This window comes from Cebus imitator, unplaced genomic scaffold (genome assembly GCF_001604975.1).
Source record: "Cebus imitator isolate Cc_AM_T3 unplaced genomic scaffold, Cebus_imitator-1.0 Scaffold337, whole genome shotgun sequence".
Taxonomy (NCBI): Eukaryota; Metazoa; Chordata; class Mammalia; order Primates; family Cebidae; genus Cebus; species Cebus imitator.
In genome coordinates this window covers 303,637-322,534 of record NW_016107652.1, presented here as the reverse complement: position 1 = coordinate 322,534, position 18,898 = coordinate 303,637, and positions in this window count along the sequence as shown.

Below are 18,898 nucleotides of genomic sequence, written 5' to 3'. Positions count from 1 at the left end.
TAGCCATGGCATGGTTCACACTAAAAATAAGTTGCAGAGTGATTCCAGTCCAATAAAAATACATTAAAATACATATGTTTGTGTGTATTCTTGCTTATGTTTTTATGAATCAGTCATGACTTGCTTCTAATACATTGAATGTTATAGAACAATATAGCTTGATTTCTGAGGCTAGGTTAAAAAGGTAATGCTACTTCCACTTTGCTTTCTGTTTTGAGATACTCTTAGGATGTAGCCAGCCCCATGAGAAAGCTTAGGTCACATGGAGAGACCACATGTAGGTGCTCTAGCCTACAGCTGTAGACAGTTTCTCACTGGATACCCAACAACAACTGATAGCCATGTGAGAGAATGAGTCTTCAGGTAATTCCAGTCCCCGGCCTTTGAGCTATTCCAGGTAATTTTGAGTACTCAGAACCCTTCACAGTTGTCCACTGTTGTCACTGCTTTACATTTTTTAATTCTAGCACATTTATTTATTTATTTTGAGACATAGCTAACTATAAAACATATATCCCATAAATAGAATACTAATCATAAAACATAAACATTTAACTATCCTAAACACTACTATCCTGCGCCTCTGAATGTTTGAATACATTTCCAGACAAACAGTAGTTCCTTACGTTCTCATCAACACTTTCAGAAACAACTTTCTAATATTTTTCTATGTAATGTGGACCATATTTGTTTTAGTTTGCATTTCTCTGATTTCAAATGAAGCTAACCATGTTAGCTGTTCAAACTTGTAATGTTTTCATGCATAAGATTTCTATTATTTTCTTGTTTATAGATGGAGTCTCACACTTGTCACCCAGGCTGGAGGGCAGCAGCACGATCTTGGCTTAATGCAACTTCCACCTCCTGGGTTCAAGTGATTCTCCTGCCTCAGCCTTCTGAGTAGCTGGGACTACAGGTGTGTGCCACTATGCCAGGCTAATTTTTTGTACTTTTAGTTGAGACAGGTTTTCACTGTGTTAGCCAGGATGGTCTAGATCTCCTGACCTCGCGATCTGCCCTCCTAGACCTACCAAAGTGCTGGAAATACAGGCGTGAGCCACCGCACCCAACCCATTCTTGGCTTTTCTAGTTATCATCCTGTGTCACGTTCAGCTGCTACAGTTATCTTCCCCAAGTCCCTATTTGATGGTTATTTTCATAACAATCTCTTCAATAAGTAAAAATGCATTTTTATATTTTAACATTTCTCTCTTTCATTCTCTCTCTCTTTACATTATGCTTTTGCATTGTGAGTACGTTAAATATTTCTTTCTACTTCAAGTTTGTACATTGTTATTCCCCACACTTTCCATTTGCTTTATCTTTTATATTTATGTTTTCATTTTATTTGAATTCACATTTGCATATTTCATGGTTTTCAATAGATACAAATATTACTTAAATAAATAATTATTTAACATCAATAAATTAAAAAATTAATAATGTGCCTCCTATCTTCTCTCCTTTCGATGTAGTTAGAATCACCAAACTCTTTATTTGAGACATACATATGAGTCTCAAATGATTTCAGAGTACATTTATGATGTTCACAAACATTTTATGGCTATGGCTTATCTATAGCAGATAAGATGTTCTAGTGGTATAGCTTGAAAGAATAGATTTGTTTTACTTTTTCACATATTTTAAACATAACTTGGTTTAATTTTTGAGAAGAGGCAGAGAATGTGTTCATTTGAACACATATTTTTATCCTTTTTGTATTTGATATTGAAGACTTTGATAAAAGGTCTTAGAATTACTAACAAATTCAAGTCTTGCTTATTTCTATACCTACAAAATTCAAAAATACAAAAAGTTTCTATATCTACAAACTTCAGGCTTTTACCAGTAAAATCTTCTCAATCATTCACCACTTTATGACTTCATTTTGAAACAAATATATTTAATAATAAAACCACTTTTTCAACAAGGCAAGGAATATATTTATTCTTCTGTGGCAATAGAGTCATCCAAAATCCACAATAAAATTTGAAGTCTGTCAAAATCCATTAAGGTATTTATCCTTATTTTACAGATATGGATATCCATGCATTAGATGTACATATTAATTTAGATACCAAAAAGTCTACTAACATACAAATATTTTTATCATGTGACACTACATTATGACATTACTATCTATAAACAACTATTTACTATCTATAAACAACTATTTGGAGCAACTTGTTGCCATGGTCTTGAGTTATCTGATGACAAATCACGGTTGCCATTTGTGATTATAAGTAATATTCAACTTATAAGAATTAAATAAATATGTATGAAGTAAAATTATTTTCTAGGTAATATAATATTTGTAAGAAAACCTTCATAAGTCAGTGTTTTCTATTAATTGTTAATGTTTTCATCGTTGAATAAATTAAAGTTTTGTTATTATTTTCAGAGTACATTTATGACGTTCATAAACATTTTATGGTTAAAGTGGATTGAGAATGCATCCATGATTTTTCAGACCAAAGGAAAGATCACAATAAGTTGTAGCTGCATTTTTTATAATTTACAGAGCTTTTCCTAATATATTATGTCATTTTGTCCTCACAATCTTGGATAAATATTTATTTTTTATTATAAATAATTTATTATCTTCATTTAGTAGCTGACTGAACAATTCCTAAAATGTTGTATTGTTTCTTTACATAGGGAGTTGAAAGCCAGGATGAAAACCTCAGTCCATAGGATGTATATCAACCTGAGAACGGTCAGGGAAAGTCAAAGTAACATTTATAGGAAACTTACAAACAATAAAGATTGGAGCGGGGCGTGTAAGGTTAATAAACACTTTGAGAGCCAAGGAGGGAGGATGAACTAGGAATTGACCCTGATCTCTGCAAGGAGAAAATATGTGGTGTTTGATAAAGCACTCACTATACAATGAGTTAGAAAACTGTTGTTCATTTCCTAAATATTTCACTACGTCCCCTTGACCACTCGATATTTAGTTTATCTTGCAAAAGTTTCCATACCTACAAAATTCAGGGTTTTACCAATAAAATCTCAATCATTCACCACCTTATGTCTTCATTTTGGAATGGGTATGTTTAATCATGAAGCCAATTTTTCAACAATGCAGGGAACATACTTATTCTTCTGTGGCAATAGAATAATCCAAATTACACAATCAAATTTGAGAGCTATCAAAATCCATTAAAGTATTTATCTTTAATGCACAGATATGGACATCCATGCATTAGATGTACATATAATTTTAGATACCAAAATGTCTACTAATAGACAAATATTTTCTGCATGTGACACTACGTTATGACATTACTATCTATAAACAACTATTTGGAGTACGCTGTTGCCATGATCTTGTGTGATTTAATGAGAAATCACTGTTGCCATCTATAAACAACAAGTTGGAATAAACTATTTGTGACTATCAGGTATTGATTTAGCAAGTTCAAGTAAGTTCCAGAAGCTGAACAGCATAAAGCCCTAGCAGTTTTAGAGATACAGAATGCAAAGTGCTCACTGTCAAGTATTGGCTAATTTTCTCGGAGTCTCAACTTCATTAATTGCCTTTGAAAAGATCTTGAAACATAAAACCAATTACTTTACTTTTTCTAATTCAAGATGCTAAAACTTTTCATGCTATGGGTAATATATTCATTCTTGAGGCAACAAAACTTTAATATTGGCTAATTTGTTACATTAAAACTGCTGTCATTATGATAGCAAATGATTCCTACATTTTGATAAGGTGATAACACTTGAGTTCCATTGCATTTTGTTTTCTTAATATATTAATTTACCCAGTATTGTTCTTATTTATTTTTTTCCTGTTAGTCCCCTTTAGTTTCTGTGATGTAACAGTAACATGATGACTAGTCTGTCTCAACCAGAATGTGAGTTTCCTTTTCTCTCTTCATCATCTGCATTTTGATCTTCCTAGGCATTTTTTCCTAGGCCTTCTATGTTTCTTACTTTCCAATAATGACTGTAAGTTCTACAAAACTCAAAGTCTTTTCTAAAATATGTATATTTTAATACATCTATACTCTCCTGAAATGAAAGATGAAATGTTCAGAATGAGCCAACCCATAGAAACAGAAAGTAGATCAATGATTGCTGCAGAATTAAGTAAGGAGGGATCTGGAAGTTATGGAAATTATTTTTGAGTGACTGAAATATCCTGCAATTAGTTGTGTTGATTCACAGCCTTGACAACATCTAAAAACCACTGAATTGCATACTTTAAAATGATTAAAATAAAAAATAGTTTATGGTAAATTTCATCTAAAAATCCAAAAATTTTATCTAAACAACTCTCTGTATATATTTAGATAGACAGATGCATAGATACATAGATAATAGATAGATACATAGATAATAGATAACAGATGTATCTATTTATCTATCTATGTAAATATATAGACAGAGGCGGAGAGACAGAGAGAAGTGGGCAATGTATTGAGGCCTGAAGGTTTTTGAAAATATGAACAACTGAAGGCAGAAAGTACAACAAAGAACTGTTGTTAAAATTTTGGAGAAAAGTGACCTATAATTTTTGAAGGCAGAAGTTTCACAACACTGTTGTTGGCAGCAAAATGGATGACAAAATGTGAGTATAGCGAACTTGTCATTGAAGCTAAAGATTTTCAGAGAACGCTATTTGGGATTTTCTAGTGCTCTAAGACAGTACATGAGAAAAAAAGACATAAAATCACTAGAAACTGTTGTTAGAAGAATTTATAAATATTTAGGAAAACTGTATTCCCACCCAAAAAAATTTTTTTTAAAAAAGAAGTACTTAAGAAAAAGATGAAAATGAGAGTGCTGTCAGTTAAAAAGCGGTCTAAGTTTTAGAATGCCATGACCTCTTTTTAAAAAAATATCTCATCAAGATTTAAGGCTTTACTTTATAGATACTTTTGGTCAAAACAAAACAAAAAGACTCTTAGGGCATGCCTTTTTAATCTTCTTGTTAGACATAAAATCTTGTAGAAATTTTGGAGGAATTTCCTATATAAATTTGACTCTCCACTTTTTTTATAGAAGGTTGAGCCTATCCTGAAGAGTTATATGGGTCCAGCTTTTTGTCAAATTGAATAGATAATAATTTGATTCATTCAAAATTTATGCAATGTTTAAATAAATTATATCTGCTAAAAAACAGAGGCCATTAAAATAAAATGGAGCTTCTCAATACCTAACATCTCACAGGCAACAAGTGAGGTCAGGAAAGACACTCAATGGCAACAATGGAGCATTCTCATGGAAAGGGGGAAGAATGACAGCGGACAGAGACAAAAGTGAGAAAAACCACTATCAGGAAGCAGGAACATTGGTGAAATATCTGTCTGAGTATTAGAATTGCTATGAAATATTCATCACCCACTCTTAACCCTTCGAATGCAGGTATTTGTTGCAGTTGTTCTGTTTCTTTCTTAACAAAATGCTTCCTATCTTTGAGCTCAAGGAAATGAACCTGATGCTAAGCCCAATGAGCTCATCTATACCTCAATCTGGTTTAAATGATGAAATTTTGAACTTCTAAATGACGGCATAACTGGAAGAGAGGAAAGGAGAGTGTGTAATTTTGTAAATGAAAATGAATTATTGTTTTGACAGGATGAACTGTGGTGTTATTTTTTTAAATAATTTGTTCCCCAAATTCCTCCCTTCTTGATCATCCCCCTAGATTCTGAATCTTCCTGTGACGATTTGATAAAGAGAGAGTGGCAGAAGTGATATTCAGAGACTTCTGATCCTAGGCCTCCTTAAGGTGATAGGAAGTATCTTTTCAATGTCATTTGGAAAACATTCTGTTGATATGCTCTGACCACAGCCCGGTCAGGCAGAAGACTCAGCTCAGGTGAGCCTCTGCAGAGATTGCAAAAAGATAATAAAATAGGTGTTGTTTTAAAGCACTAAGCTTTGGGTGGTTGTTGTGCAGCAGTAAATCACTTAAATATCTACCATAGTATAACATATAAACAAACCCTTAGTCATTCAGTAAAATGTGAGTGTGAATAAATATAACCACGTGCAGCAATATGGAAAAGATGCACAAACATGACGTTCAACAAAAGAAGCTATGGACAAAAAATGTACAGGTTGTTTGTTTCAATAATATATCATTCTGAAGTAGGCAAAACTAACCTGATATTAGAACTTAAAATATCAGTTTCTTTTGGAAAGAGACATGATTAGAAAGATAAATAAAGGGGCTTCTGTGATTTTAATGAAAACACATCAAGCTGTGCACTATACTGTGTATGCTTTTATGTATATTTAATGTACTTTAGTAAACTTTATAATTGGTTAAAAATTTTGTGGTGTACAATTTGATTTCTTACTAGCAACATTAAAAAAACAATAATGCAAAATCTTAACAAATATTGTAAAAATAGGAAATTTTTTGCATTGCTAGAATACATGCAAATTATCACAATCATTTTATGGAGAAATTTTACAGTAGATAACATTTGAAAATGTACAAGGTTTAGAACCTCACAGTGCTACTTCTATGTATGTGCCTTAGTAAAATCTGTGCATACATATATCAGGAAATATGTACAATAACATTTACTGAAACATTTTTTAATGGAAGATATTTAGAAAAATGAAACAAATAAGTATTCATCCATAAATAAAAGAATGATGAAATAAGTTGAGTTGTAGTTGTAAAATACTCTATAAATATTAAAATGAAATTAAAATGAAATGTATCAACAGGAACATATTGCCAAAACAATTTAAAAGAGAGGAATATAGACTGATATAATTTCCAAAATAGTTAAAAATACAATACTTTTTACAGTTGTTTATAGATTCAGATACATTTAGCAATTACATAAAAATGCTTCTGAGGGGTACTATAAAGAAAACCCCACATAGTCATTATTTGGGGGAAATGAACAAGAGAAATAGAATTAAAGTGGGGAATATGTGGTTTAAATGACATCTGCAATATTTATTTTCTTAAAGGTATTCTAAAGGAGATAGACACATATTAACAAGTGATTTAATTTATATTCTAATAAACACATAAAACTAAATTTATAAGCTATAGATTTTAATATATAGGCTTTCTCCTTGATAAACATAAATATTTAATAAAAGTATGTCATTATACGTGTATTAACTTAGGAAGGTCATTATACATTTATTAAATTATAATTTTTGTCTACCTGCAATATTTGGCAATTATAAATCTACCTGATAAAAATGAACTGGTTTTAAGCTCTCACCTTAAGAAAATGTGGGTTTGAAGTGTTTACCGCCTACTTAAGGATTTTATTTGACACTACTCTCACTGATCATATTTTACAAATATTTTGAGGGTATGCCTTTATGCTGTCTGTAATCAAAAGTGTTTTGTTCAAATGAAATTGATTCTCTTTAAAGAATGCCACAGGAGATATTTAAAAGCTCACTGATAATAATGAAAATGCCATTTTGATTACCAAATAGTATGTAACACCTTTAGGATTGTATCCTGTCCAAAAGATTGTGTTTGAAATTCAGACAGAACACTGAACTTGGACGACACCAAAGACCTTGTGCATTATTCCCAGTTGTGCTAAGTGCCGAAGGAGATCAATGAGTTTTGTGATCTGAATGACCTCCCTGTAGTTTCTATGTTCAGGCAATTTGTTGTGACAGTCAGTATTATTTATTTTCTGCTGGTGGTATACATGCTTCGGTCTATATTAAATTACCGTTTTAATGCTTTACGATTGCTTTGACTACAACTGGGACTGCTGTTTGCCACCAATATTCAGTTGCAAACTAAAAATACATTTAAAAAATCAGAATACAATATATTAAAACATAACTAGTTTGTTACCACACGATTTCTACATCCTTCTGCTTAAAATCTACATTAACATTAGTTTATTTATAAACCGTTGGAGGAACTCTGTCCCTAGGAGTTGGAAAACAGGAATTCGAGAGTTCACTTAACAGTTTATTGAGCTCCTCTGATATGCCAGGTTTTGAAGTGCTGTCCTTAAGAAGCTTATGATCTAGCGAAGCATGCTATCGAGTAATGGGTGCATTACTCTGAAGTCAGTGAAGCATAGAATTAGGTAATAATTGTATTACAGTACAATATAATAAGTACTTCCACACTGATAAGCAAGAGGTCTATGAGCAATCATATGTAGAGACATTCACAGAAGTCTTTAAAGGCTAGAACTTCCAAAAAAAAAGTAACTACTCTTTAATTGGATATTTGAAAGAGGCATTTTGTGTTATCGAGTTAAGAACTGAAGAAGTGTCCTAGGAAGAGAGCATAGTGTCATCAAACGACATGCAACAGAGCAGAGTGGGCGGCAGCATGGCGATCAGCACCAAATGAACAGTAGGTGAATGTGTGAGGAGAACTGATGGAAAGAGAGGGAAAAATAAGAACTAGATTATCACAGGATATCTATGAGGGGTCAGAAATGAGTCAGTAGAATTTAGAAATAGAATCAACAGGTCTTGATGAATGACTGGGTTTACCAAATTACCCACTAACAAGTTTTTCAATAACTCCTCACCTTATGCCCAAATTCTTCTATGTGTCATTTTGAAGATGATTGTAGGTGCCTGTCACCATCTGAAAAATAATTATAGGCTGGGTGCCATGACATACACCTGTAATCCCACCACTTTGAGAGTCTGAGGCAGGAGGATCACTTGAGCGCAAGTGTTTGAGAACAGCCTGGGAAATATAGAGAGAGACTATCTTTAGGAAAAACAAAACAAAACAAAAACCAGAAAAATTAGTCAGACATGGAGGTGCACACATGTAGTCCCAGCGACTTAGACAGCTGGAGGGGGAAGATCACTTAAGCCTGGGAGGTCAAGGCTGCGTGAGCCATGTCATACACTGCACTCCAGCCTGGGTGACAGAGTGAGACGCTGTCTCTAAATAAATAAATAAAAATCAATAAAAGTTTTAAAAATACTTTGTAACAGACAGAAGGCATTATATAAGAGAAATACATGGGTGTAATTTCCACGGAAGGGTGCGTAAAGCAGTTTTGTTAAAGCCTAATCACTGCCTGTAATCCTAGCACTTCGGAAGGCTGAGGCGGGTGGATCACCAAGTCAAGAGATTGAGACCATCCTGGCCAACATGGTGAAACCCCGTCTCTACTAAAAATACAAAAATTAGCTGGGCATGGTGGTGCACGTCTGTAGTCCCAGCTACTCGGGAGGCTGAGGCAGGAGAACTGCTTGAACCCAGGAGGCCGAGGTTGCCCTGAGCTGAGGTCACGCCATTGCACTCCAGCCTGGCTCCTGGCAATGTAGCGAGACTCTGTCTAAAAAAAAAACAAAAAAAGTAAAAAAGAGTCTAATCACTGTAAAAGGAGATATTTTAGAAAACGTTGTTGTATTCTACCTTATTCATTAGAAATGCTAATTGCCTATGGTGGTTGACTGATGTGGAGTGCCAAGGATGTTAGCATGATCTGCAATGTACAAATAACTCAAAGGAATGAAGTGTTTTCTCTAACCTGGAAGAACGTTGAAATATTCTGCTGCATATGCAAGTAAATAAAAAATGCTTATTTTTTTCTAAACAACATTTAAATCTCTATAGTAAAATTATTTTTGCAGGAGTTTAATATTTACAACAAATTCTACAACTGTAACTGCCATGCGAATTGAAGGAATATGGTAGTTTGTTTCGTTTAAAATTAGACTAATTTTTTTTATCATGCCAAGCAAACATGTTCTCACAATAATGCTGCTTGTAACGTTGAAATACATCGTTTACCATTGCAGTGACTTTTCCAGTTATTCCACATGTAGATGTAAGCACAGAATGACTTTGTTATATCTTCTAAATTAGGCAGGATACAAATGTAAATAGTGGAATCCATATTATGTACCTATTGATTGCTTTCCTTTTATTTTGATTTTGTGATATATTTTAAAAACTGGAGAGACTGTTAAAATTATTCTACTGTGGTTTTGATTAGCATTTTCAAAATAACCAATACTATTGATCATCCTTTCATGTGCTAATTTGCCATTTGTACATCATCTTTGGTGAAAGTTCTATTATTTCATCCATTTTCAATTGGGTTATTTACCATTCTATTGTTTAATTATATGAGTTATATATATGTTCTAGATACTAGTTTTTTTAATCATATATACATTTGCAAACATTTTATTTCATTTTGTTGGTTATATTTTCTCTTTTTGTTAGTGTTATTTGATGCACAAAAGTTTGCTGTAACATCATATGAAATCTTTTTTCACATAAAAAATTAGGTTAAGTGCCTTTTCAAAGTAAGCAATATGGCAAAACTTTATTGATTTTAAATTATCTAAAAATAAATCAACTTTCTCAAATCATAACTATATTTGACTTTATAGGAAAAACAGGTATTTGTCTAATTTTCTCCTTTAAAATAAATGAATAAGTGTTCCCTTTAACAAATTAATCATTTTAGTTTTACAGTATATGTTTTATATAAAGACTGTCTTTATTTTATAAAAATGACTTAACAAGTTCTTTTATATTAAAATAAATATATGTTTTAAGATAGAAGAAAATTCTTTAATGGAAGGTAAGATCAATAAAAACATGTCAATACTTACAGACCAGGTTTGCAGTTGTGAACATGTGATTCTAACCAGGGGCAGGAAGAAGGAAGAGTAGAGAACAAATGCAAAACACCATCTTCCCCATCAAAAGACCATGCTAAGTCTCAAAATAAGGCAATGGGAGGACAAAACATTCTTAGAGCTACTTCATCTAATCTTACATACTGCCATACTGGCAAGCCTACTTTATACCTACACTTCATATGGGCCAAGCATTGTGTGAAATTATTTTTCAAACTCATAATATCAGAAAAAAAGCCTCTCCCTGCTTTTTTTCCTTTTTCACATTTGAAGGCTCTGTGTACTTTATTTTGCAGTAATGAAGAAAAGGAATTTAAAGGTACATGTATTACTCCCAATAGTATATAAATGTGCTATGCATTAAAACAGCCATCAGCCACATTTGGTTATTTAAGTTTATATTTTATTAATTAAAACATAATGAAATAAAAATGTTCTCCCTCAGTCACAGTAGCCACATTTTAAACACTTAATAGCCACATGTGGCTGATAAATACTGTAACAGACAGTGCAGTTATTAAATGTTACCATAACTGAAGAAAATACTCCTATATAGCATAGTCAAGGTTATAACAGTTTTTATATACATTAGTTTAGTGGACCAAATTTTGCCTTTCTTTATGAGGAATTATTGAAAAATTGCTAAGAAATAAAACATCTATTTATAGTATTTACATAGGACACATTTGAAAACATTAGAAAATGTATCAGTTTAATTTTTTGACACACATCTATCCTCATGGACTCTATAGCTCAATATTTTTAAAAGAATTGCAGATGCAAGGGTGCTTTTTATATTCAATAAGATTGGATAACATTAATAATATTTAAAATTATTTTTTACTACTTACCCAAAATTCTCCACACTCATGCTCAAGCACACACACACTATATATGTGTATATATATATATATATATATATATATATATAATTTCTCAAAATAAGTTAACTTACATATCATTTAATAATTCTGAAAAATGAAATATAAATCTGAGTTTAGGCATGATTTTGTGAAAGAATCCACAATATCTAAAATTGCTTGTCTCTCCCCAGATGTTGCTTTTCAAATGTGTCAGGGTTCAAACTGAAAGAGAAACAAAATCAAACAGAAAACTGAATATTAATGTTTCTCATTTTTATAGCACAAAACACTCAATGCATTTTAAAAATAGAAGATCTCATGTGGACATTTTTCAGGATCCAGATCTTGAATATATAACCAACTAATCATGAGAGAATTTGTTAAATTTGCATTAAATTGTTTAAGCCAGTAGGGTGCACACATTTTGCATTCTAAAAGTATCTAAATATACTTTTCAATAATGGATAATGTAGTGCATTAATCATTTCATCTTATATAAAATGTATAGTCTATATTTAGCTCTAAAGAATGTACCTAACTTAACACAGACACAGATACACACATACATTCAATATTTTCTGAATATAGCCTTTGTTCATTAGTAAGAGGGTTTTCATTTCGTTTTCTAGAATTACTCATAGTAAGAAAAGTTATTTTTCCTATTATTACTTTATTTTATTTCTCTATATTTATGATTCGTTTTGCTCATAATAAGCCTTGTAGAAAAATAGTCACCAATCTGTATGCAATGGCATGAGGACTGTCGATTTGAGAACTTTGTGACCAATTGATCTCTGGAGTTGACTTTGCTGATTTGAGTGACTGATTGGATCCTCTATTTTCTCTATTGGCTCATATCAGACGGACCCACAGATGCATTTATTGTACAAGTTTGAGGAGCTCCTTAATATATCTGAAGAATGTCTCATATTCTGCCTGTGAGGTATATATTTTTCAACTCCACTCCAGGATGAAATAGTTAGTGAGCTCTCTCCAACAAAACTAGGTTGCTGGGAGCAATTATAGTTTTAAGAGTAGACTAGAGAGATTCGTCTGAAACATGGACTATTGCCTTAGGAGGACATGTCAGAAAAGGGTCAGAAAATAAGGAGCTCTGAGTAGTGAGATAGTAAATGGTAAAGAAAGTAGAGGCAAAAGAAAAGTATGACAAGGTAAGTGAAAAAGAAAAGTTGGCATTTTCTAACAAGCAGTATCACTAACTTTAGACTTTACTTTTTAGAATCAGATTACACATTTTAATGATCTCATTTTGTATTTTAAATATATGAAATTTAATAAAGTCTCTCATGACAATTTTAAGTCCATACATCTGTCAGTTAGCAAGTTATATTAAATAAGACTTAATGAAGGTAATAAGTAATTTGGATTATTTGTGATTCACTCTTTCCTCATATATACAATATCATTAATATATTACTTATTATATTTATCACTGTATAAGAATCCTGTAACATTTTGTTTCAACTATAGCAATTAATTCTGCAATGTGTTTTAATAATTATTGCTTCATTCATCATTAATTATCAATTGTACATTTCCTAATTCTTTGTAGAGTGTATATTCCCTCAAAGTGATTATTCTTTTATTACTAATCAGTAGGTGTTTATTGGATATTATCTCCAATGTTTCACATTTCTTTTGATTTTAACCAGAAGGAAATGTTCTAAATAGTTTTACTTTTTGCAATGTGATTTTGTAGTAAAGAATCTCATTGGTCTTTGAACAATGACATAAATTCTTACATTTTCTGTTTTAAATAATCAAACTAAATTCAATTGCCATATAGCTAACAGGCCTTCATGGATAATACTGCACTCATCTTTATAGTCACTGGAAAGCTTTTGGATGCACATAATATATACACATGATTCAAAGAAACTTTAAAAGTAAGAAAAATATTTTATTTCACACAAGAAGTACCAAGGTAGGCGTTTCCAGGGCTCTTAGCTACTCACTGATGGCACCAAAGCTTCGCTTTCTTTCCATCTGTTCTGTCAACAGCTTTGCTGCTGTGATATTCTAAAGATGGTTACTGTGGCTTCAGGCAAATGTTCATATGGAATAAAAAGGGAAAATAATCTTCCAAAGTGCTTTCATCTTGTTTTCAGTGAGGAGAAGCTTTTTGAAGTTTGCCAATAATGTTTTTCCTCTATTACAGTGGAGATTTATGTCATTGTTCCATTCCTATATCAATTTATGATGCAAGAAATGGATGATCATTCTTGACTTAAATGAAAAAATTTTTATGTCAAGGACTGAGTTCCAGTTCCCTGGAGGGTTGTAGCCACAAAGAAGAGGTTGAATTCTTCAGAAACAAACAAAAACAAATACAAATGAACAAAGACTCTGGCTTGCCAAAGGTGAAGAAAGATGAGAGGAGGTACTTGGCAATGTAGGCAGGCAACAACAGGGTCTCGTACCCTCTGATCTCTCACACTTTCTTTATCTGGCAGGTGCTACTAGACCATTTAGTTTGTACTTTTAAGATGCTGAGAGGGTCTACTTACCTTGCCTAAAATTATAGACAAATCTACTCATTCTGCCACAAATAAAATTATTTTTCTAGGTACTAGCATTTCAATTATTAGAGTCTTTTAAAAAGTCTGTAGTCCTAAAATAGCTCTCCAAATCTCTCCCAAATATAGAGCAAAGATAAACATAGCCCTACCCAGTCTGCACAGATTATAACAGAAATTACTGCTGTTTTGTAATCTACTTCAATGTTATAAAGTTAAAATTTTAATCATGTTTCATCGGTGAAGACTTTTGAGACTCAGGAATTATAATAATTTATCTAACTGGTCTATTCCTATATTAAAATATCTTTTTGGTTTTGCTGTTGGCATGGCAAGGAACTATTTTCAGACAAATTATCTAGTTAAATAAGAAAAGCTGCAGTTACTGTGTTAAAGACAGTTAAAATCAGATCTGATTCTGTGTTAAAGATGGTTAAAATTATATCAGGATTGTTATCAAATTCTATGCTCCCCCAGAACATTACAGAGGGAAATCATAACTTGAGATTCATGGGCTGATCTTCTTTTCCAACATTTAAGTTAATTAGGAACTTTTTAGAGTTAAGATATAGAAATCATAGGTTATAGACAGCTACAAGTGGCCACTACTTGCAACCTAAGTTTGATAAGCTACAACATCATTGCTTTTTCTTTTTTATCAGTTAGAAAGCTGAGGATGTAAAAGAAGTCTAAAAGATTAGGCTTCTCACTAATTACGGTAAGTGAGAATCTCTATATGAGAAAAGAGACAGATGACTTCTCTTACCTTACAAGAGTAGTGATAGAATCAATGAAATGAGTATAATAAGAAACCAGAGAATGTTCTGTAATGCTTTTAATGGTTTCTTGTGGTTCCAAAAAATACTAAGGTTCTCCAGCCAAAGACTGAGTTGCAACTTGGCAATAATTTCCTAGAATCTTCACTAAAGTAACTGGGGACAGTATGCCAAGAGATGGGGACACAAGAGAAAAAAATCTCAATGAGATCTTCTCTGAGACAACTGCAGCTTCTTCAAGTGTGAAGTGGTTTCCCAGGGATGCAAGAGAGAAAGCCTGAGAGAAATCAATGCTAAATCCTCCGGAATTACAGAAGATAAAACTGAGGGAAGCACAAGAAAGCAGAATGTTCATTTTCATACTGCTATGAAGAAACACCTGAGACTGAGTAATTTATGAAGAAAACAATGTTTAATGGACTCACAGCTCCACATGGCTGGGGAGACCTCATAACCATGGTAGAAGGTGAATGAGGAGCAAAGGCACATTTTACATGGTGTCAGGCAAGAGAGCATGTTCAGGGGTACTGCCTTTTATAAAGCCATTAATCTTATGAGACTTATTCACTATCACCAAAACAGCACGGGAAAATCCACCCCCATAAATCAATTACCTTTCACAGAGTCCCTCCCATGACACATGGAGATTATGGGAGATACAATTCAAGGTAAGATGTGGGTGGGAACACAGCCAAACCATATTACTGTGACCCTGGGCCTCCCAAATCTCATGTCATCACATTTCAAAACTAATCATGCCTTCCCAAGAGTCCCTCAAAGTCTTAACTCATTTCAGCATGAACTTATGTCTGCCATCCGAAATCTCATATGAGACAAGGCCAGTCCCTTCTGCCTATTAGACTGTAAAATCAAAAGCAAGCTAATTACTTTATGGATACAATGGGGGTGCAGACATGGGGTAAATACACCTGTTCCAAATGGGAGAAATTGGCTAAAATGAAGGGGCTATAGGGCCCGTGCAAGTCCAAAATCCAACAAGAGAGTCAAATCTTAATGTTCCAAAATAATCTCCTTTGACTTCATGTCTCAAATCCAGGTCATGTTGATGCATGAGGTGATGAAGTGTTCCTACGTGCAGAAATTTGGATGCTAGACTGGCAAGCAAAGATAACTACAGTCAAACTTGCAGAGAGCAAGAGAGAGATTTCCCAAGTTCAGAAAACTGGCATTGGCTCTTGTATTAGTCATGGTTCTCAAGAGAAACAGAAACAAAAAGGAATGTACATGAGTGCACACACACAAACACACCTGTATAGGTAGATATAGAGGAGGGATGTATTATGATAGGTTTACAGGAGTATGAAGACTGAGATGTCAAAAATCTCTGAAAACTTGTAGGCCCAAGAATGCTAGTGATGCAGTTCCAGTCTACATCTGAAGGTTTGAGAATCAAGGGAGTCAGTGGCGTAATTCTTGGTCCAGGACTGAGAGCCTGAGAACCAACAGTGTTTATGTTGGAGGACAGAAGAAGATAAATGTTCCAGTTCAAGCAGAGAACAAATTCACTTGTCCTCCATCTTTTCTTCTTATTTTCTTCTGCTACTTGTTATTTTTATCACACACTTAACAGATGGGATGGGATCTACCTCTACTGGGGAGGGTGATAATTTCTATTCAGTCTACCAATTCAAATGCTAGTATATTTAAGAAATGCACTCACAAATACATCAAAAAATATTTCCAGCTAAGAATCTTTTAGTCCAGTCAAAATGACATCTACAATTAACCATCATTGCTGCATAGAGCAAATATAGGAAATACAAACTTCCTATATCAAGAATGAAAAGGGGAACTTCAATGTAGGTCATACAAATAGTAAAGGATAATGAAATATTATGTAATAAACAACTTTATTGCAACATATTTGACAACTTAGGTGAAATAGACAAAACTTGCCAAAAAGTGACATGAGAAGAAAAAAAAGCTAACCTAATATCAATTGATTCAATAGAATGGCTATTCAAAAACTCACAAGAAAAGTTTCTAGACAAAAAGGCTTCATCGGTGAATTTCATCAATCCACAAAAATGATTTCAGAGAATAGAGCAGGTTATAATTTCCAACTCATTTAACAAGACTAGCAAATCTCTGATATCAAAACTTAACAAAAGCAGTATAAGAAAGAAAATGCAGGATCAGTGTCTCTTATGAAAATAAACACAAAATTGTTTGACAAACTATTGACAAATTAATCGTTCAAAACACGTACACAGAAATAAACGTATCATGATCATGCATGTTTAACATTTAAAAATCTACCATTATAAACTACCATGGTAAAAATAATTAAAAAGAATTACACATAATCATCCCAAGACACATAATCATCAGCTTCTCAAAGGTCAAAATGAAAAAAAAAAAAAATGGTAAGTGCCACCAGAGCAGAAGGCAAGGCTACCTACAAAGGGAAGTGCATCAGACTAACAGCAGACCTCCCAATGGAAACTATACAAGCCAGAAGAGATTGGGGTCCAATATTCAACATTCTTAAAAAAAAGAATTTCTAACCCAGAATTTTATATCCAACCAAACTAAGCTTTATAAGCAAAAGAGAAATAAGATTATTTTCAGACAAGCAATGGGGAGAGGGTTTCTTGTTTAATAAATGATGTTAGTACTAGCTATCAATATGCAGAAAATTGAAATTGGACCCCTTCCTTTTATGATGTACCAAAATGAACTAAAGATTAATTAAAGACTTAAATGTAAAACCCAAAACTATAAAAACCCTAGGAGAAAACCTAGGCAATACCATTCAGGACATAAATATGAGTAGAAATTTCATGACTAATATGCCAAAAGCAATTGCAACAAAAGCAAAAATTTAAAAACAAGATCTAACTAAACTAAAGAGCTCCTGCACAGCAAAAGAAACTATCAAGAGAGTAAACAGACAACATACAGAATGGGAGAATATTTTTGCAATCTATCCATCTGACAAAGGTCTAATATCCAGCATCCATATGGAACTCAATAAAATTAACAAGAAACAAAAATAATCCCATTTAAAAGGAGGCAAAGGACATGGACAGATGCTTCTCAAAAGTAGACTTGAATGCAGCCAACAAACATATGACTGAGCATTAGAGAAATAAATATCAATAACACAATGAGATATCATCTCACACCAGTCAGAATGACTATTATTAAAAAGTCAAAAAACAACAGGTGAAGTTATGGAAAGAAAAGAATGGTCTAAACTGTTGCTGGGAATTTAAGTTAGTTCAATCTCTGTGGAAGACAGTGTGGCAATTCCTCACAGACCTAGAGGCAGAAATGCCATTCAACCCAGCAATCCTATTACTAAGGATATACCCAAAGGAATATAAATCATACTATTATAAAGACACATGCACTCATATGTTCATTGCAGCACTATTCACAACAGCAAAGACATGGAATCAACTTAAATGTCCATCAGTGGTAGACTGGATAAAGACAATGTGGTGCATATATATCATGGAATACTGTGCAGCCATAAAAAGGAATGAGATGATGTCCTTTGCTGGGACTTTGATGGAATTGGAATAATTATCCTCAGCAAACTAACACAGGAACAGAAAACCAAATACTGTGTGTTCAGATTTATAAGTGGGAACTATGTTATGAGAACACACGGACTTCTGGAAGGGAACAACACACTTGGGCCTGTTAGAGGGTGGTGTGTGAGGAGGGAGAGCATCAGGAAGAATAGCTAATGAATGCTAAGCTTAATACCAAGCTGATGGGACGATCTGTGCAGCAAACTACTGTGGCACATGTTTACCTATTTAACAAACCTGTATATCCTGCACATGTATTCTCGAACTTAAAATTTGGAAATAAAATAAAATAAAATAAAAGGGATAGCTACAAGCTTACACTCTTAATCAGTCTCTCTCTCTCTCTCTCTGTCTCTGTCTCTCTCTCTCTAACCTCCTCTGTCTCCCTTTCTCTTTCTAATTGTTTTTGGGAAATTCCACAGCAAGATTATAAGGACACTCAAACAGTTCTGTGGAGATCTACACATGGAGAGGGACTGAGATTTCCTATTGAGCACATGAAAGAACCACCTTTAAAAGAGGATATAAGACTGGCCAATAAATGTATAGAAAGTACTTAATGT